A 22,200-nucleotide genomic window follows, 5' to 3' on the forward strand; every position below is an offset into this window, starting at 1 on the left:
TGCCACTATGCAAGGTCAGATAATAATGATGCTTGACTTTTAATATCAGTAGTTAAACTTTGAGGATCCTCCTCTGATATCAGAATATCTAAAAGCAGATGGGACTTCGGGGGCTACATGCTGGATTTTTAGAGAGGATTTTTTTTTTTTTTAAACAGGTCATTTAATTTGACTTTTTTATGTTGAGATTATGTTTTCTGATATTCTAAATTTCTGTATACCTATTAAATAAGCAAAGCTTCAGATTCAAAATAGCAAAGAAGACAACAAAATCAAAGAGACAGATGTACATTTTAAAATAAGTTTCGCTGTTTCTTGATGTGAGGAAGACTTTTATTAAGTGCTTGAAACAGGAATGATTTTAGCAGGAGAAATGAATTTTGGGTATAAGAAGAAGAGACAAAATCAGCTGCCTAGGAAGATAAGTTACTTTCCCTCTACTCATTGGCCCTTGGACATTTCAAAATTCATTACTGGTACATTTTGTGTGACAGTATCTTTTTTTTCCTGTTCTTTTCTGTAGGAACATAGTGACCAGATAATCTTACAGAGCTTGTAGGATTTGTTCTGTTCCTATTATAAGTGTAAAAAGCTTTTCTGAAACTCTTTCATTCTTAAATCGTGCTGGGAGCAGCAAAAAAAGTTTTTTTCGATTGTCTGGTATTTGTGGTTTCAGTGATCCCAACTATAATGATGAAAAATGAACCAAGCTTTTATAAAATTTATCACTAAAAGTTTAGTGAAGTTGGCTAAAATTCTGGAGGGTGATTGTGTACTTTAGGAATGTTTATCTAGCTTGACTAGAGTTATAGCTGTATCTTATGTTTTCAGATATAGAGGAAATATCAGCCTTTAGAGATATTTGAATAAAAATACTGAATACCAGAATTCAGCAGCCAAGCGCCCAGAATTCATGATGTGATGTCTGATTTGAAAGTGCACTGTATTTGCAATGGTAAGTCTACTTTTAGTCTTCATCTGTTGATAATTAGTAGCAGTATTTGCGATATTCCCATTTTTTATTGTATTTTTAAAAAACTTCCCTCCTTCAGTATTTTTCCTGCTTTTCTATGGTTAAATGGGAATTTATCTACTTAGTTTATATATTGTGCTTTTTGCTGATATTTATGCAAATGAGAATTGCAGAGTTTTGGGTTAAATTTTGGTTATATTTGGCAAAAAGGACTTCATCTTTTACATCATTTAGTTTGACAAAGAACCATGTATATTTTCAAATTATTTAGACATTAAGGGCACAAATGAGTACTCAAAAAAATACCTAAAAATGTAATTTAGAAATTTCAGTGGATGTCTGTCTACATCTATAAGTGTCTTTGAAAAACTCACTTTAAGATACTTGTGTTATTAATTACCCAAAGATACCCAGAAACAGTGTTTTTAAAAATTCCTATAAGACTAGTAGATTATAAAGTTATTCTTACCCTGCAAGCGTGTAACAGACATGGCCATAAGTGTAATGGAAATGCACATTTGCATCCCTTCTCCACACAGTCTTATATTGGATTAAAGATTTTTCCATCAATGCAACTGTCAAACTAAAATGAAAACTTCAGTTTGCCTTTCATTAAAGGACTGTGTACCCATTTGGTTCATGATAGTGGGTTTTTTTTCAAATTTTACTTTATTGATTTTATTTTTTTTTCACCACAACTGTAGTTTGCTGATTTTCAAGCAGATCAAGGCTCTAATATTTACCCACTAGAACTAAACTTTGTCAAGGAAATTAATCCCTTGATAGTTCAGTTGTAAGTAAAGTTGATAGTGCCATGATAGCTCTTGAAAAGGCATATTGCAAAGTCCAAAAGCAATGGCTCTTCTCAAATAGAAAGCCAACCTTCAGTGCAAGCCTAAGAAGAAATATTTTTTCCTTTGTAAATCAGCATCAAAAATTCAGTCACTTCAGTTGCAGCAGATTTTCCCTAAATGAAGACCTATTCTTTACACTGGAGTTGGTTTATTTTTATCTATCTGTCTTATTAGCAATTTTGCTTTCAGGTTTTTTCCCTATTTATTGACAAATAACTTTAAGAGCATTTCGGCTCTGGTAATCAGGAAATTGGTGAGAAATTGATAGTACTGTAAGATCACATGAATTAAGTATCACATAGTAAAGATGCAGTTTATAAATATATTATGGATTACAGAAAAATATTGATGAAAACACTAAGGAAGAAAGAAATTTAATTTTGAAAGAAATGCTGTGTCTGCAAAGTACTGATGTTCCATGTGTCAAAGCAGAATAAAAACTGATAATAACAAGCAAGCTGTGGTACCATTACTTCCCCTGGTAAAAATGGGATTGGTTGCAGACTGTAGTACATGATAGCACAAACTGTATTACAAACAGAGCTGGCTAAATATTGCAAAAGAGTAATTTCTATCTGGGATTATCTGGTCTTAGTATCCGATATTGCTATGGAGGAAAGCTGTTTAAAAAATTTTTATTAGAATCATTCACAAGTGAAAACTGGCGTTTCTACGATGATGACTTTTTTTAATGATGAATTTTATACATACATATCTGCATACATACATATATATGTATGCTCTATTAAAATAATTTATATGTAATTGATTTTTTTTTTTAATTTGAACTGTCCAAAACCAATTTCAACTGAGAAGAGTTTTAATAGACTCAGTTGAGCAAAACACTGAACTCCTTATTCTTGCTAAAATGCCCTTTGGGAACTGTAGTCTGAGTACCTATTTTCTTTTAGGAGACACTTTTCTTTGACTAGTGCACCTAGTGGTGGCACTGAAATTACTATGATAATGAAAGTATTCATCTTTCTGTTGTTCAATATAATTAATGAACTCAGAAAAATAGACCTATAAGTAATGTCAGTGTTAAAAAGGAAAAATAATACATTACTAGAGAAAAAAAAAAAGAAAAATGAGAGCATTGTAAGCCAACTCAATACATCTGGCAATTTTAGAAATTTTGTGAAGGTGAGGAGTTTTGTAGTTTCTAAACCCTCTTTTTTTTTTTTTTTTGGTTGATTTTTTTAATGTCAATTTGGAGAATAGGACAAAGATTTCATGATATAAATTCTAAATTTTCTAATCAGTTATTAAATTCCCAGTAACATATTTTCCTTTCATATTTATTTATCAATTGTTCATTCATCATAGGAATGATTAATTGCAGTTCAGAAGTCAAGAATACCTTCCTTTTAATATCTACAGTCCAGCATTCAGTATCATTGTCCTACTTTAAAAATAATATGCACTATTTAGAAATAGTAGCAATGTCACACATTAGATGCACACTTGATATAATAGACTCTCCCCCGGAGAAAAGAGAACAGTTTGCAAATATCCAAAAGCTCATGTGGGTCTGAGTGTGTTGTTGCATGTATTTCTAGAAACCACAATTTGCATGAGGAAAAAAAAACACCTGAGAACCCAGACAGACAATAATTTTGCATTTTTTCTCATTCCAATTAAAAGAAGGATGGGTGCAAGAAGGAAAGGATGAAGAGAAAATGCATCATTTAGCCAGATTTACTTGCAAATGTACACATCCACAGTATGGAAAACTGAGTGAAAAAGGATTTAATGGTTTCTTCTGCACAGTTTCTGATTGCCATATTATCCTGCAATGTTGTAAATGGAGCTTCTGAAGCTTTTCCCCAGGTTCTAAGTAAAAGCAGTGGTAAACAAGTAGTGAGATGGATGTATTTGCAGAGTGGTGAGCAAGAGAGTTGGAATATTTTTTATAGTTTCTAGGCCTCAAAAGTGTTCTTTTGTCATCCAGGTTTTTGTCACTGGATTAAGAAATAACAAAGAGATAAAATAAATAAAAGATGATTAAAAGAAAAGCTTTTTTTTTACTAAAAGCTGCACTTAAAACATCATGGTGGTGGAGAAAAGTTTTAAACCAAATGAAGAACTTTAGATTCAGGATGCAATTTTCTAGGTTTCTGCAATATTTCTTAAAGTTAACTAGGGATAATACATGATATAAACTACTGAACTTTATAAGGTAAAAGATGCTGAAACACTTCCATAGCTTCTGCATGTCATACAAATTGCTACTTCCCAATCAATAGGCCTTCTAAAACACAATTGACATTCTGGAGTTATAGTATACAATCTGCGCTACTGATATTATGTATTCACATCATAAATATGAGCTCTAGAGAAACAATTACAATATATGCTGCAGATGCATATTAAAACACAAATTACATTAAGGACCATGCTTTAAAAAGTAACATAACCCAGGCTTCAATTTTGCACCTGCAGTCATTTTCCAGAATCAACTGTGTGGACACATAATTGCAAAACAAATGATTGCATTTGTTGCAACTGTTGAGATAGTTAATTTTCAGGTTCTGTCATCCAGTTACATGTTTAAATGCTGTAATTTGTGCCAACAACTATTAATTTATATAAGATTTTTGTTTCATATTTTATTTCATTTTTACAAATCGGGGCTTAATATCCATGCACGTTACTGTCTTCAGGTACATTATTGGTTGAAGAAAAGGGGGATATTTGTAATAACATGAAAAGGAGATTTATTTTTTTTTTAACCCAAATAAATATTTCTGATGAAATCTCATATTAATGTAATCTGTATTTTGTCTAGATCAAAGCGTCAAGATGAAAAACATAGGTTTTGATAAACAAGAAATGTTTGGGGGCAGGGGGAGTCCCGAGTGGGTTAAAGCTACTTAAATGTTTTTTCTTCCAAATTTCTAGCATGTTAGAATTTTCTTAGACCTTGCTGGCTAAATTTCTTAGACCTCTGAAGCTGATTTGCTGCTACTAGCCTTTTGACTGTGAGAATGCTGGTCCTACACACCAGCTGTGTTATGTTGAAAGTGCTCATTTCTGTGCTGGAAACTAAAAATCCCATGCCATTGACATTCATCCTCTAGTATTCATTACTCTAAGTTAGTTTTGGGAGGAACCTACACAAAATCTTGAAATGCTACTTTAAATTCAGTTACAGGTTTAGACAGAATGTTCTGGATCTTAATAAAATACTGTTTCTTAGTGAAACTTGGCTCTGGCAGAAAAATTCCAGCCAAAACTTCTCATACTCATGTCATCTGACCTTTGACTTGCCTTATGCAATATTTTGTACATGCTTGTAAAACTCTTCTGTGAACACGAAAGAATACCCAGTGAGTCCATCATACTCATGTTTTTTAGCCATCAATAAATGGATTAACTACATTTGGAAACAGATGGGTTAATTTGACTGCAGTTTTGTTTGGTCTTCCAAAGGACCAAACCACAGACTACTTATTTAAATGAAACACATTACCTTTAACAATATTATCTGACTTTGTCTTTGCTAGTTATTAGTAGATAGCAAGCCATAGCTCAGCTATAAAAACATGAAGGTGAAACCTTCATGAAAAGAACAAAACCCTGTTTCTGCATTACATAGAGGGTTGGTAGTTTGCCACACCTTAATGGTACACTTTCTAAAATAGGTCTATAAGGTCTCTATGTCTACATCCCCTGTTACTTACATATTAAGGTTTTCTGATGTGAGCCATGGAAATAGCTGGGTACTTTTATCTGTATTCAAAATGTTTTGTTTGTTTCAAATAATAAAAAAACTGAAAACCAGCAAAAACCCATCCCACAAACTGCCTACTCAGTTACTTCTGTCCTTGGATTAGAATTTAAACCTGGTGATGAGAATTAGCAAAGTACTCCCAGCACAGATTAGCTGAGGTCCCATGCACGTATCTAGATCATGTACATCATAAACAAGGTGCAGTAATTAATAATTAGAGAACTGTGCCTGGCTATGGATTTTGCTATTATTCAGTATCAAATGAATTTGTAGCATTTGAAAGGGGTTAGGAAAAGTAATGGCTAAATTACTATCATCACTCAGGGTAGGATTTAGCTCACAGATTAGGACACCAATGGATATCTAGTTATCTTGTCAATATTGTCAATGTTGCAAATAGATCCTCAAAAGCTGTTTAGCTGATCAGCAATCCAAACAGGATTGAGTTTCCCAGAGACATATGTTGTCATTGTAAATACCTTGAGTTACGCTGTTAGGCTTCACTTAGCTCTTCATTTCAGAAGGATGAGTTTGTCTGTAGGTTTTACTTTGTATCTTTTAGCCACAGCTCTCCAGAAGTGTCAAAAATGGCACTAAATACTTCCATTCTTAATCACACCTTAAATTTCCATGTTACAGAGGGTTGAACTGCTCTTTAAACTCCCTCATGCTTAATAAGAAAATGGTCAGTTCCCTGCATGAAAACATCTTACATTATTTTAGGTGGTCTAGGTTATCAGAGATACCTCTTATCAATGTAAATTCAATGCAGAACCTATAGGACAGCAGAATCCTAGCGGTATGGTGAATGGAAAGATACTTGAAGACATTCAATTGACAGTAGATATATAACTTGTAAATGACCTACCTGATCACTAGCTCACATGCGAACATCTACGCACAGACACTGTCATCCGCAAGTAGAACCTTGATCTCAGTTTCATTGGCTATTTGCAGGTTGGTTTTTTGTGTTTTTTTTTGTTTGTTTGTTTGTTTGTTTTGATATATGTGAATTTAGGTGGAATTCTTGTACATGAGGTGAAAGCAGAAGTTCTTGTAGAGGCACCTGAAAAGGAGAAGGAAAGCCTGGTGAATATAAAAGTCTGGATCTTTACCTGTTGTTGATACATGTAGCTTTGGTGCCTTCAATAGAGTTACATTTATTTACATCATCCAAGGAGCTGACTGAGTGCTCAGTGTTGTCTGAGGCCTGTGTTCTGTGACACTAACAAGGCAACATGTCATATGGAAATTTTTTTTTATCCTTAAAACTCAAAAGAGAAAAAAAAAAATTTCACTTAACTATTTTAACAGTATCTGCATGCAGAGACATATTTCTTTAATTTTTTTCATTACTCTAAAATAAGCTATTTCTTGGAAAGACCTGCTTCAAAATTATTTGAAACTAGCTAAGTCTTCAAAATATAAAAATTCAAAAGTTAGTGATTTCAATTATCAAAACACTGTTTTTTTGTAGAAAGTAGCCTGTTTATGTTTTAGCATTTAAGAGAGAGAAGAAAAAAAGTTAATTTTACAACTAGGTTTTGTTGACTTTCTAATAATTATAAGCAATACCTTGATAACTCAAAGCCTATAATAATTACCATATTTACTGTGAGTATAATATCTCTGTTCAGTTTTCAATTACTTATACAGCAAACTCAGTAAAAATTAGTTTATAAAAGCTCTACAGTTAATCCATTTCCTTTTTCGTGATGGCTTTTTATATAGCCCCCAATGCATTATTTCCTTGTTTCCTTTATAGAACATTTATGAGGATAAATGAAGAAAGCAGTTTTGAATTAATTATTGTAGGTTTACTTTGTTTTTATATACACTTGTGCAAGTATGAAAAATAAGCGTCTGAAATGGATTCACATTTTCCTTCAAAAGAAAAAGCTCACATTTCTGTACTCTTTTTGAAGTAAGCTTTTGTGTACTTGACAAAGCCACTAGGTATTGTTCAGGGTAGTGACCTGGATCATTAAATGCTGTCAAAAAGGAGCAATATTTTTTCTAGTGACATCCACCAAATGGTAATGCCCTTTGGCATTATTCCTAAAAGACCTAAAAAATATAGCAGAATGCTATGGGAATTTTTTGTTATTGTACATGAAATACCAAGCAGAATTCTTGAGCAGACAATGGGATAACATGTCATATCATCAACACAAATCTTATTTTAATAATATAGTACTTTTATTTATATTTTTAACATATATGTGTATATATAGAAGCATTGTGGATTAGAATTTCACTACCACCTGCACTAACTGGATGGGTTTATATAAAAAGGAAATCTTGCGATTTTGGTCCAGGCTCTCATACCAGAAAAAAAAAAAAAAAAAAAATAAATTAGGCTGTAGTTTAACCCACACAGTAAAGCTCAGTGATTCATATCCTTAAAGATTTCTAACTTAAAATACTATGCCCAGGACAGGAATAATTTTTACCTATAATTAATAAAAATGTTACATATGTTCTGAAGGCATGACAACTTTTGTTCAATGCCAAATAAATTCTTGGTGCCCCTTATTTACAAAGTCAGAGCTAGCAGAAAATGCATCTTCCAACTATGCCAATGTTTCCAACTCTTTAGCTTGATCCAGTGCTGAGATTGTTTCTAACTAATTTATGCTAGGTGAAGGGCTATTTAGACCTTATCTGTCCTCCCCTTTGGCATTTGTTCCAGAAACAACTAAAAGCAGTGTGTCATGAAAAATGTTTAATATCATCTTTACAGCCCCAGAGAAGTGCCCCTGCATTCTAGGAAGCATAAGCGCTCCCTAATGAGCATTTACCTGAGGGTTTCTCACTTAATTAAAGAAAGTGGACTAGGAGCTGAACCTAGTACATTTTTGTTATACAATAACAACTACAAATTATGATGAAGTTTCATCAATAACTCAATAAATACTTTACAAATATAATTTTTGGCTATGATTTGCCATCTTTTTTTCTGGTAGCTGAAATACCACTTGCATTTCTGACACCTATACACTTTTGTAGTTGGAAACCTGACTACCACAGAAAATGATGTATCAGGAGATAGTTCATTTTATTTCTTTTTTTAAGTGGAATAAAAATTCTCTTATGTAGTCAGATAACATCTGAAAGTACCCTGTTTTTAATATATTGATAGTCTATTGTTAGTGGAATGATGAAAAGAAGCCGGTACCTGAAGACCACTGTCAAAGAGAAACACCTAAAATCCGATTATAAAGTCATTATGAAAATATATAACCTTACCATTTGAACAAATGTATCATTCCTTGATTAAATCTATTAACTAGTGATTAATTATACTAACTTCGTCAGGTTTGGGGTTCTTATAAAGTATTTAGGTAGCCATAGTTTGAATACAAAACATCAAAACATAGTACTAAATAGTGTATTAGAATTAAACAGGACTAGATTTTCATGTCATTTTATACTTAATTTGCAATAAATTCTGTTAGTTCAAGCAGCAAGCAGCTATATAAGAATAATTAAAATCTAGTTAAAAAAAAAAAGAAGAAAGAAGAAGCTTCAAATATATGTAATTTGAGCTGGTTAATGTTTAATAAACACCTCCTTTAAAATTAAAAAAAAATCATTGTCAAAACATCTACAGGTTTTCCAGAAAATGCTTTTTGCTTCACTGCAGCTGAAACCATATGAACTACAGTGATGTGAAAGTAAATGCAACTCCACATGAAAGTTAAGAAAAAATAAAATTAAAAAGCCTATAAAATGCATTCTTGTCTATGGTTCTTTTATTCATGGAGTAATGTGCATTCTGCTTCATGACTAAAGAGCTCAGAAGAAGTTACATGATTGTTGTGTCTGAAATTTTTATAGTAAGGAATATTTTTGGAGAACTCACATTTTTAAAAAAATTATTACAGCACAGAAAATGGAGGGCAATATACACTTAGCCCCTGGAGTCTAGCATTTCCATTCAGTATGTAAGTGTTAAATAGCTGTTTTGTTTTCCATTTGTCTTTTTTAAAATTATTTATATTATTATATAATTATTATTACTTTATATTTATATTATTATATTCTATTATTTATATTTATTATAGAAGAAACAGAAAGAGAAGGACATGTTGGCATCAAAAAATAAAGATATTTTACTTAATGTAAATGTGGAACTGTAATTACTTGCATACTACTGTTTTAATGTTGCAATGGGGGAGCGTGCACTCACACATGAGTTGTAGAGAAAAGTTAAAACTGAGGAAATTTTAATTGGAAGAAACTATCAAAACTCCCTAACAATATGTCAAAATTAGCATATATTGTGTCTGGGGAAAGCCAAGTTAACGTGTGTGGCATTTTGGAAGAAGTCACAACCTGACAGGTAGTAAACCATAAGCTAAACTCAGGACGCAAAAAGAATCCCATGTAGAATTGTATACTTTACAACACAAATTTATTATGGTACACCTATAAAGCTTCTTCAAACGTATAAAAAAAAAAAAAAAAAAACCCACAAAAATTCTTTAAGGAACCTAATCTTATTTGCCTTATTCGGATAAAAATTCCCTTGACCTCAATGTTTGTGAATATAATCAATAAAACTCTCAGCTGTCTGATCTATTTAATGTTGCTGTATAGTAAGTAGCAAAAGAAATCCATTGACTGGACTCCATACCTGTCCCCCAGTCAGGATCACAGAACAACTTGGTTCAAATACGTTACCAGATAGTTGTTGCAAAGCAAAAAATAGAAAGATTCTACTTATACCTATGCACATGAGAATGTCAATGTGAAAATAACTACATTTAGAGGGTGTCTCCAAACAGAACCTATAATGGTTCACTGGTTGGTCAATGGTCACAGTTGTTAAACACACTCTCTAACCTTGAGGGAGAATTTTAAACTGCCTATGCCAGGAAACAGTTCTACATATTTTGAGTAATGTAGGGCAGCTTTATTGTCTGTTATCCAGGAAGCTATAAAGCAGCTTACTTTTGCTGATTACTGTGCTCTGAGTAAGGCAAATCAGACAATCGAGGGTTTGGAACTGAAAGAGTCTCACTGTAGATCACAAACTAGATCCAGAGACTGTAATAACTTCTGTGCACAGGAATGTTACAGTCTTTCCATATGAACCTCTTTCTGTACTATTTCCAATTAGCTTTGTATCAGATCAGTCATGACATGACTGGCACTCATAAGGAAGGAACATAAAGCAATGATTTTAATCAGTTCAAACAAAAAGTGCAGCAGCAGAATTCTGTAGAGCTGAGTACAATTCACAAAGAAATGAGCATTATCTGTATGCATAAAGAGAATAGAAGACCCAAAGGAGAATAAACCTTGCAGATAGACTAAGAAGAGTAAGCAAGAGGTAGCATAGAAGAATTTTAAGAAAGAGAGGTAAACGTGTATGGTGTGTTAACCCTGGCTAACAGCCAAGCCAAGTGCCCATCCAGTCACTCACCCTCTGTTCATCTTCAGGACAGAGGGAGAAAATACTGTGAGAAAGATGATGGAACAGATGAAGACAGGGAGATTGCTTAGCAAGTATGGTCACGGGCAAACCAAACTCAACTCACAGAAAACAAACAGAATGTATTGACAGTCAAAATTTGGGTAGTGAGAAATGAGAACATACCCCTTAAAATGTCACTTCCCTATCTTTGTCCCTTCCTTAGGCTCAGTGCTCAACTTCATTCCTTACCTTCCAATTCCTCTACCTCCTACCCCTATCAGTGCAAGAGAATAGGAAATGGGGAGTTGTGGTCAGTCCATAATAGCTCCCCTCTGCTGCTCCTTGTCCTTGACATTCCCTCTGATGTTTCCCACCTTTTTGTTTTTTGTTTCTAAATTCACTTTGCCCTCTGCTGAGCTGAGGGGCTCAGCTGTGCCCTTCATGGGGTCAGTTTGGGGCAGCACTTAGGCACCTGCACCTAATGCAGTATGTAGTAAAAGCTGAACAGCAATAAAAATATGACTGAGAAAGACATAGTGGTGAAGCTTACAGGTAGATTTGGAGCAACAAAGAAGTCATCTTAAGGGAATTCTTATGATTAATGCGATAAAAAGGAAAACAGCAATAAATGTTTTATATGGGAGGCAAACAAGGTAACTGAAGGCTAAGAAGTGCTTGTGGCTGGTTTTAAATCAATTAAAAATGCATCTTTAGGTGATACGAAACAAATTCACTTCTTCATAAACCCGCAGAGAAACAAATGTCACAAACGCAAAGAAGACAGAAAAAAGAGAAAGAAAACTTATAAAATTTCTAACCAATCAAATCAATATGTATGTTTTCATTTCTGCAAAGCCCTCTTGGTTTCCACACTTACTTGCTTGATGTCTGTTTTCTTTAATTCTGCTATAAATTATATTTATTAATGATAGATAAATAACTGGGATATATTCCCTGGTGTATTTTGCAATTATAATAGTTGTGAGGATAAGAGAAATGGAAAGCATGCCTTCATTATAAACCTGAAAGGAATATTTCATTTCCATGCTTCAAGGAATATAATGCTAAATAATTTTGGACTTACACTACTCCTGACTTGTGAAAAATTGAACAGAGGCTTGAAATGTTTTCTTTTCTGCAAAAAAGTAACCCTGTATGGAATTCTCAGAACTTTAAGTGGCAGCTGCTGCAGGGCAATGTCTGATCAGGCTGGGCCCACAGTCAGGCTCAGCATGACAGTGAACTTCTCGTGTTTTAGGCCAGATAGTTCATCTAGGCTCATCCAATCATTTTGTTATTGATCACAGTTCTAATCTAATTTTATACTTCTATCTAAATATTTGTATAGCTCATTGTTCTGAATCCTCAGGTTTCTAACCCAATGTCATTCCATTAAATTATCTAGAGCTTCTGAATTAAGTAGGTAAAGACAGTTTATTCAATGGTGGCTGTTACTGTGCCAAGTGCTTCTCTCCTTCATCCCCAACAAAACTGTTGGAATAAATTGTTTTAGTTAACACAAAATAAAATCTTCCTTTTTTTTGCTTTCCTGATAACTGTTGTGCATTGGTTTGGGGGGAGGCAATTTTCCAAATATATAAAGCTAAATCCTATTTTATTTTGTTTTTCTAGATAACAGGTAATCATTGTCCAAGTCTGCATAAATTACATCAGCCATTCAAGATTTAACATTTTCCTTGAGCTATGGCTTGCTGCAGACAGCATATTAGGAATGATGAAACATAGGAAAAAAAATTCTTTTGTTATTTCTGTACTATGAAATCAAAATATGTTGAAAGGTCTACCAAAGGACAGGATATATAGGTATCTTCTTGGCTTTGGAGGAAAAGGCTTAAGGAAAGTAGTATATCTAATGTGAATTTTCCACCTAAACAAGCTCAGAAAAAGACTCTTCTCTTAACGTAAATGAGACTTGATAAGAATCACACAGTGTAACTTCAATTTTTACATGTCATTGGTTAGGCAATTTCCATCAGCAAAGCATACACTTTGGATGAAAAAGGTAGGTTTTTCACAGGAATAGATTCTTGTTATGATCAGCAGTGATTTATTCCTAATGCATGGCTTCTCTCCTATCTCTATTGTTCCTCAGGTTTCTGTCAGAATCAGGTAGTTTCAAATCCCATAGCAGAAATTGATGAAGAGATGATGCAAGCAGAATGGTTTAGCTCAGTATATCTGATGGGCTGGTAACAGTGTTTTCTGGTTTTGCATTTAACTTATTTTGGGCATTAAAAATGTCTTTAAAGTATGGCATATTACTAACATGAGATGCTCAGAATCTTGATGTTTATAATTAGAGTTCTTAACTGTCATCTTCCCAATATGCTTGGAAGACCATCTAACACATGGTCCAGCCTGGCCGGAGGTCAAATTCTGCTCATGCATAATTTTTATATCTCTTTGCCTAAGTGATGCTTCCTCTGCATTTTTTCAAAGCCTGAGAGAAAATTAAGCTGCAACTGGGAAAATAGGGCTCTTCTGCCAAGGAGTTAGCAGGCAGTTACTGAGAAAGACATGGACAGCCACCATCACCAGGAGGGCATTTTTCATCACGTGGGGGAATGACAGTCAAGAAAAGTGTCCTGGATCAGAACTGAGGACGTGGATTAGTTAGCAGAGGTGAGATTCCTGTGTGAAAACTATAAAGGCCTTCTATAGGCTATTATTTAAATACTGTAATCGTGTTCTCAAGGTTTTTGGCTTTTTTATACTCTAGTCTAAGAGCACATAATTTCTACATAGGTACACTCAAATTCTAAAAATGAGGTGATTTATGTTGCCCTAACATTGCAATTTACTTAAATTGATTGCTAAATTCTTATCTTTGTTGTTGGTGTCATTCTGTTTTCTTTGATAGCATTTAGAAAACTAAGATCTATAACTATTTCTGTGTTGTAACTGTTGTGCTTCATCCAATAAAATTCTACAATGTTTATCTGATATAAATATTTATTTATTCTACAATAAAGTTCTACAATATTATCTACATGTCATTATGCATGCAGACAGATTGCATGTATAGAGAAAATTCATGGATACAATAAGTTGTGACTAACATTCTGCTCTGGGGTCATTAGATTTTATTGTGCAGTGTGTTAATATCTATTAAATTAACTACTAACATGTTAGTAGAATACAAGGAAAATATGTGTGTAACAGTGCACAGGAAATATTTTATCCATCAGAAGCTTGGTTTGTATGAAAACAATGACTCATAATAAATGGAAGATTTATCCATCAGTAATCATAGAGTAAGACAAGAAGGGCATTGATTCTACTGCAAATATTTGGCAAAGCTGTCTGATTCATCCTCCATACACAACAAATGCTTTTGAGAGTCCCCTGTGTAAACTACATGTTCCCACTGCTATCGGTCAGACTCTTCTACATCACAAGATCAAGCTCAATGGCAGTAGCTTCAAAGACCTTTTATTCTGCCAAGAAAAAAAAAAAAATAAACTTAGCTAATTTAGAGTACACTTTCATGAAATGAACCCAATTAACCTGCCTGTAGTATGTTTTGTATTAATTTTCAAGTCCTTTCAGTGAAACCTCTTAGTAGTTTAAAATTCTATATCTATCTGGGAAGTATTAAAAAGAGCTTAGGTATGCCACATAATAAGACTTAAAGTGCCATTAAAATTGCCATTTAAAGTCTTCCTCAGCTATTTCTCACATTAAAAAGAAAAACCAAAACTGAATTAATTGTATGGAGAAAAAAAAAAGAAAAAAAAAAAGAAAAAACTGTATTTTTTCCTTAATCATTTTTTGGTCTTCATTATCCATGGACTTTAACGGAGTTTTAATTTGTTGTTACACCAAAGTTTTACACTTCATTAGATCTCTGTGCCAATAATTACAGGCCTTATTGATTTCCTGTCTTTTTAGGTATTCAAGACCGTTTTCAGAATTTGCCTCCCCCTGGACTGTTTTTCTCACATTGAGATGCCACTGTTAATCTTTCAAAAGAGAGGTTGAAAGCATTTAAGCTTTCTGTAATACATTCTCCTCTTCTTTACCATGCTACAATTAATTAGGTGAATTGACATTTTTTTCCCATGCTTTTTTTTTTTTTGCAATTTTCTATGATGATTCTTCTGTAGCAAAAAAAAAGAACAAAAAACAACAAAAAATCCTCTCAGTGGTCTCACAATATGCAAAGGGTACATTTGAAGCACAGAGATTTAGCTCTTTCTTGCGTTAATGCAGAGCTGTCGCTTCAAATCTAACCTAATTTACTAATGTTAGAATACCAGCAGTTTACAAATACTCCCATGCTGTCCAATATTAAATTTCTTGTGATTCTCAGTTGCCTCCTTCCTGGACAGCTATACAAACCATAACAGGCAGTCCTACTGGCAAATCAGAAGAGTCTGAAACCTGAGTGAAAAGGGAAGATAAACTCTGGTCTCTTTATATGCAGTGTTTCTAATTTGTGGTTGGGTTCCATGTGGATTAACCTTTGGGAAGACAAGCATTTTCTCTTGGAATTGTTACTTATCAACTTCATTCCAACAGCTATTCTAAATAAATTCCCATTTGAGAGAACTTAAAAATAATTTGAATAAGAATACAAAGCTTTCTGGATGTTAGTATCAAGAGCTAACAAAGATCAAACAATTATTTGGTCTTCAAACCAAGTAGATATTGACCCCTACATAATCTAGGATTATAAATATTAAAAAAGTAATTTTTTTCCATACAACTAAAATAGTGCTTTTTAAGTTTTTTTTTCTTCTACAAATCATGAAGAAGAGTCTGACACTTTAAGTTTTTCAGATGGGCAGCTTAATAGAGAAGAAAGAATTTTTTCAAGTAGAAAATTGCTTTAGTTTATTATAACAAATGTTCTACTAGATGTCATATTTCCTTGATTATCAGAAACTAAGGCAGACAACCTTTCAGGGAATCCATGGAACAAGACAAGACCATGGTGATGTCATGTTTGTAATTAAGCTAGGAATCAAGACAGGTGTTCTTCAGAAAAACCCTTTTTTTATTGTAAAGGAATTACTGTCAAATCACTATTTCTCTCCAGTTTGATTATGAATAGTTAGACAATTTTACAAGGTTATTTAAGCTCAGTGTATTGTCACACCTGCTATTTCTTTTCTAACAAAGATAATTATGATTACAAAGTTGGAAATTAGATTGTCCTGGTATTTTTATTTATAGAGAAATACATGTCAGGATACTCAATGTTCTGTTATAAATAAAAATAAATATATAAGTAAATATATAAATAATATATTAATTTTTTTTCCTAGTATAATCTCAAACAGCAGAACTAGAATCTGACTGGCCTATGATTCCCCAGGGATTGCTTTTTCTCCCTTTACTGAAAAGAGATACTCTCTTTCCTCCACCTTGCTTCAGTGTTCACTTTATTTAAAGGTTCCTTCCAATGTTTGTAAGACCCCAGGATCAAACCAAAATCCAAAAATATGTTGGTCATTTTTATTTATTTTTGTTTTCAGGATTCATAGGTAAGTTTTAGCAGATTCTTCTCTTCAAATATTTTAATTTATAAGAATTGGTTTCAAACTGTTCTTTCCCTTTTTTGATGTTTATTTCTATTTTTTCAATTTTATTTTATTTTTTAATTTGTGTGTGTGAATATTGAGTAATAATTTTTTTGTTAAACATACAAAGAGAAAAAAGGTTCTTTTTTTCAGCTCTTCAGACTAGATCACTTGAATGCTTTCCCTCCCTGATTAGGAATGGAACTAGACTTTCTCTTCTTCTTAGTATCTATTGTATTATCACCGCTTAGCTCTGTGTTTCTAATGATCTCAGAGAGCTCTTTTCTCTCCTTAACCTTTCTGACTTTTTCCTTGCATACTTGCCCTATTTATTTATAACAATCTTTAGTAATACAGCATTGCTTCTACTTTGTGAATGACCTATTTGATTTCAGTGTCATCAGAATTACTAATAAAGCCGTCAAATGCACCTCTTGTTATGGTTTATTCCTGCCTGTGGACTGAAGTCATTAGCTGTTGCATATATAGGACTTTTTAGTGAGTGTCAGTTACTGTATTCCCTTTTGCTACTTTTTTTTTTTTCTAAGAGAAATTAAATATTTGACCTACAGAGGTAAGCATTTTAAAGTATATTATTTTGCCTTCTGGCCCTCTTCCTTACTAAGTACTTTCCCCAAAAAATTACTGTCTGTATTCAGGTTTTAAGTTCTTTCATTTTTAAGTCAGAAAAAAAAAATCAATTCAGCTCAATCTTATCTCTTTATAAGTTCTTTCATTCACTGAATTGAAATGTTAAAGTGGAAAGAATTTCTCATGTTACTGAATCCAGTCTATATTGACAAGCCTTACAACTGCTTTTCTAATACAGATCCCTCCATCTCTTATATAGCCTGGTTTTAAATCCTTTATCTGATATTAGAAAGTTATCCTAGAACATCACTTTCTAATTTACAACCTAAGTATGCTTATTATATGCACGTAATTCTTTTGCCAGCTTTATTCTTTATTCTCCTTATTTCTTGTCTTTCATGTTGCCTACTTCTTCCATTAATCAATGCTTTTTAAAAATGTACTGAGCTTTATATGTTTACTGGATTGTATATTTCAGAAAGAAGATTTAAATGTTTAAATGCTGTTAGATCTTGTCTTTCCACTGTTAATTGTCTTTCTACATTCTCTTTGCTTTTTTTTTTAGTTGCTTCCTTTTTTTTTTCACTTGTTTGTGTTGGGTTTCTTTTTCAATAAGACTGAATTCAAGTTTGAATGTCTTTAAAGCTAAGCTTCCATCACTAAAAATGTTTAAGATGTAGGTTTTGCTTGAATCTTTTGATAACATCAGTGTCAGCTTCTCTCTGTAACTACAACCATTTCCATTTGTTGCATATATGCATCAGTGTTTGCTGTAATCAAATGTATCTTATAGAATTTAGCTGCTAACAACTGGAAAGTCTTTTAGGGTAATTTCAGATAAAGATTTTCCAGCTCTCTGACAGTCATGATGGAAAATACTTCTATAACATTAATTTCTTGCATTTAATGTACATGACTGGGATAAATGTAGGCTAAAATTTAACTCACCACAGGGATAAAAATCCCTTTAAAATATTAAGCACTAAATGAAGCAGAAGAAAGAAGTACTTAGCATTAAATTAAAAAAAAAAAGACAAATAGCAATGTAGTTAATTACATTCTAACTCAACTGTCTTAGCTTAAAGTTGTACCTGTGGGATGATGTCTTTAACATCTCTTTCACATCAGCTGAAAAAAATAAACAAGTAGCCTAGCACAGAACAAACAAACAAACCCAAATAAATACTGGACATTATGTTATTATTTTGTCTCATAGAACCTAAAAATTAATCTAAACTGCTCAAGTATAACTGCTTAATATGCATACTCAGCTTTAAATTTCTAAATGTTATTTATCATTCTGCTTTATGGAAAAATAGTCATCAGTGGAATCAGAATGAAGCATAAGAGTTTTTTCCAGACAATAGTTGCACCTTTGAGTAATGTGTTATTCTAACTATTATCTTTTCCTGAATGATTTTCTAAAAATGGTGGGGTTCTTAACTGTATTTGATTTGTTTACATTAAGTGTTTCTGGGAAATCCAGAGTAAGAATAGAGTAAGGCAAATTTAGGCTGATTTTTCAGCCTACAGAACTTACACTTTCCGTGTTGAGATAGAACGGCTACTACACTCCCATTATCAGTGTAAGTCCACTTTTCCTCATATTCTGAGATCCAGTTCAGAGTAAGGGAAGATTTTCAGAGCCTTAATGACAGCTCCAATCTTCTTGCAGGTACATTGCCTGGATAAGGCCTATGCAAAGCCCAATACATAAGCAGATATTTCAGTTTAGGGCTTCCAGAGAATAGCATGGAATCTTGTGCTGGGTATAAATGGCAGGATTTGGGTGATGGAAGCTGAAAGGACTGAGTATAATTGTATGTTAGAAAGAGAGCTGAGACACTAGATGTCTTCTTTGTTTCTCAATACAAGTCAGTAATCAGAATCTAATTTTAAATTGCTATAAACTAAATTAAGTGAAAATTCCCAAATAAAGACTTTTTTTTTTTTTGACAACAAAGAACCTGTGAGCTCATACTACATTTAGGCCAAATCAAATAGTGAAGAGAAAAAAGCAAGGTCATAGAATTGGCAAACTTGAGCCCTAGCCCTATTGTCCTCTGCCAGGGTAATTAGAGCTCTAGTATTCTACAGCTGTGTCACATAAGTAATAAGAGATAACCATAATTAATCACTGATTAGCAGTCATGCAAATATTCCGTGTGCTTTTTCTCCCAAGTGGTTATCAAAGAGAAAAATTATAAAACAACTTTTAGAACAATTGCAGTTTTCACTAACATTTGAGGAAAACACAGCACAAAGTTTAATACTAAGCCACACTGTGGTAATAAATGCACTTTCTGTCCTGCTTCTGTGAGCAGCTGTGGTGTTGTACATTAGCTCTTATATGACATTAATACCAGCTAACAACAGTAATCCTAGCTCTGGCAGATACTGAAATGTGGTCATATCAGCATCTAACGATAATGGTTTAATAAAAGAAGTTTCAGCTTTTCAGGAAAGATACTTTTAAATATTCTACTCTGTAACTGACTTTCTTTAACTGTAGTATTGGAGATCTTGAATTTATAACCTGTAAAATACAGAGAAGCCCCTGCTCTGAATTCTTTTTGTAATTGGTTGTATCACATGGATACAAATAAATCTGTAGAATCTCGGGAGGCAAACCCATACCTTCCTATTACTGTACCCTCATGCAAAATCTTATTTTTGATGGGTTATCATTGTCTATTTTTATGTTGAAGTTGATGTAAAACCAAATGTTTTTCTTTCCTCACTCCAGATAACTCATCATTGCTTGAAGTAATACTAAAACACCCATCTCCATGTTTCTTCAGATGTGATTGGATTTTAGTGGTTCATTATATAGGCCTATACAGGTGAAAAATGTGATTATTTTAGTTAAATTTATAGCATGTTCCAAGTATATTTGGAATGATAAAAAAAAATTTAAATGCAATCTTCAAGTCAAAGATGTTTCTAAACCACTTACTACAGCACTAAAAAAACAGTCTAATATTGGGGTTTAATTCAGTGTTCATTTAATGTTAAGATGTCTTTCTTTTTTTTTTTAATCATCATTTACTCAATGTTTCTTTTTAGTTGCAAGTATAGGTCATTATTATGTACTGTCTTATCTTTCATTTCTTTCCTTGAGTGCTGAGTTGATGCCATTGACCATTCCAATATTATTGCACATGTCAAGGTTACGTTCCAATTCTTATTTTAAATATTATTTTAATTTACACTGAGTGTTTTAATGAAATCCGTTTATGGCAGTGTTATAATTTTGGATTAAATCTCCCTATTTCTTTTATGGCTACAGCTATACAAAATTAGTAATACTGAAGCCACAGTAACCTCAAAAAAGGATTACTACATATAATTTAATATTAGTCTATGTGGCAAGAGGCATCCTATATTTCTGAAAATGATACAGCTTTGTGTACATATGTATATATTTATGTATATGTACATAGGTATACATTTATGGCCACTGCTACACTGAATATGTTCACGTTCTGACTCAATGCTAGCTAAAGCTTGTTTTCATGACTATTGAGCCATATTAAAAAAAACAAAACCACTAGTATTTAGGATGTGTAATGTTTCCTGCTACAGATGATTCTTACAAACTATGTGCAATTGACAAAATGTTATGATTTGACAAGTGAAATACCCTCTGGATGCAGTGATTTTGTTGCCTCTTGTTATACTCTGTTTGGATTTCATAGAGTTTCTATAATATTAAAAATAACCTTTTTTTCTCATTTATCACCCGTATTCCATCAGTACTGCCTGCCAGAATCGCTAAATATTCCCATGTCAAGTTAAAGTCTTGCCAGTCCACAGACACATAGGCAGGTCTACAGAGAAGAAATGTTTGTTGTTGCAAGACCTCTGTCTGAAGAAGAGGAAGAAACAAACTCTACTCCCTTGATAGAATCTCATGGAGCTGAATACCTCCCAGCCTACAGGGTGGTGACAGATAAATAAGCATTTTCAATTTCTTTCTTTCAAAACAACTGTCAGACATCATGCAGGTGAGAGGTTATCAAATTTTAGTGATGGGTTCAAATTTAAATGAGAAGTTTAGGTTAGATATAAGGAAGTTCTTTACTGTAAGGGTGGTGAGGCACTGGAATGGGTTGCCCAGGGAAGTTGTGAATGCTCCACCCCTGGCAGTGTTCAAGGCCAGGCTGGACAGAGCCTTGGGTGACATGGTTTAGTGTGAAGTGTCCCTGCCCATGGCAGAGGATTTGGAACTAGATGATCTTAAGGTCCTTTCCAACCCTAACTATTCTATGATTCTGTGATTCTATTTAGAAATTGTAAGTCAATTTCTATCTCATTGTTACTGGAAGTTCAGTAAAATACATATTTTTGCATGAGTGCTTTTACATGCCCCACAAAGCTTTATTTTAGAACTGTACAGTGGACTGTCATGCATTTAAATTGCATATTTAAGGCCAAGAGCTAAATAATTGATAAAGAAGATACTAATATAACCTAAAATTGTGTTGTCTTAAGTGGTAAAAAAAATTGAAGGATTATTGATCAGTTTCTCTTAGGGAAAGGATGAGGTGCCATTTTTATATATCCTTTGAAAAAGCTCTCATGACTTTACATTAAGGAGATATTTGACTCTTAGAAACTGAATATTTTCATTAGGCACATAATCTTCAATAGCAAAGCAGCAAACTAGTGGAGCTGATACCTGACCAAGGAAAAACTAGTTCAACAGTAATTGTTTACAAACTGGCTGTGTCAAACTGGTCAACACATTTTACTCTGCTTCCCAGTTTCAGGTTAACCAGGGTTTTAAAGGAATCAGCTGGGTTGTTGACCTAATGTTTTTCAACTGTGTAGCAGTTATTATGTCTGAAAGATTCCACAAAATACCCACATTCCTCCATTCACTGTACGTCAGAAAATACTACTCCTATCTTGTAGAGATGTCCACTGTACAGTTCTAAAATAAAGCTTTGTGGGGCATGTAAAAGCACTCATGCAAAAATATATATTTTACTGAACTTTCAGTAACAATGAGATAGAAATTGACTTACAATTTCTAAATAGAATCATAGAATCATAGAACGGTTAGGGTTGGAAAGGAC

At 33.2% G+C, this 22,200-nt stretch overlaps 1 protein-coding gene across 7 annotated transcripts in view; it reads left to right on the plus strand.

Annotated features, from left to right (window-relative positions):
• The window catches only part of MGAT4C (MGAT4 family member C), a 393,664-nt gene that overhangs the window by 329,016 nt on the left and 42,448 nt on the right, over window positions 1-22,200 (plus strand). The window contains exon 1 of one of the 7 annotated variants that reach the window (XM_061454649.1): window positions 13,479-13,625. The exons of the other annotated variants lie outside the window; for them this stretch is intronic. The gene's annotated coding sequence lies outside the window, so the exon portion shown is untranslated. Of the gene's footprint in view, window positions 1-13,478; window positions 13,626-22,200 lie in introns of those variants that run through there. 7 annotated transcript variants of the gene reach the window in all.

The sequence above is a fragment of the Pezoporus flaviventris genome, unplaced genomic scaffold (assembly GCF_033815535.1).
Source record: "Pezoporus flaviventris isolate CSIRO_AGI_PZ_B2104156 unplaced genomic scaffold, CSIRO_AGI_Pfla_v1 ptg000016l, whole genome shotgun sequence".
In the NCBI taxonomy this organism is placed as follows: Eukaryota; Metazoa; Chordata; class Aves; order Psittaciformes; family Psittacidae; genus Pezoporus; species Pezoporus flaviventris.